The sequence below is a fragment of the Danio rerio genome, chromosome 20 (genome assembly GCF_052040795.2).
Source record: "Danio rerio strain M-AB ecotype USA chromosome 20, GRCz13ab, whole genome shotgun sequence".
Classification (NCBI taxonomy): Eukaryota; Metazoa; Chordata; class Actinopteri; order Cypriniformes; family Danionidae; genus Danio; species Danio rerio.
This window is the reverse complement of record NC_141040.1, coordinates 11,407,091-11,407,500: the sequence shown is the minus strand read 5'-3', so window position 1 is coordinate 11,407,500 and position 410 is coordinate 11,407,091.

The window sequence follows — 410 nt, the reverse complement described above, 5'->3', positions numbered from 1 at the left end:
TGATTGCGCTTGTTTGCGTTCGAGTCGAGTCAGTTCTGTTCAATGAATCGGCTCCTTTAAGTGAACAGTAAAGAGTCGAATTCGCCTGAAAACGATTCCGTTTTGTATAATATTGTAAGACGCAAACATATAATTCATTAATATTTTATCATATTGCTTGGTTCGTGTACTGCTTGTACACGAATTGCTTGTTGATGACGATGAGCTCATGAACACGTCTGATAAAATATCTGAATCTGATTCAATGTCACACGAGTCCTGAACCGAAGCAGTGCAAAAGTAATATATTGATTGAAATATAAAGTTAATTATTTTCTTCGCCATTCAAAATATTACATATCTCTGACTTCAACAATAAGAATAAAGTTCGTTTGGAGTGTATTGAGAATTATTATTTTTTTCCTCCCAGG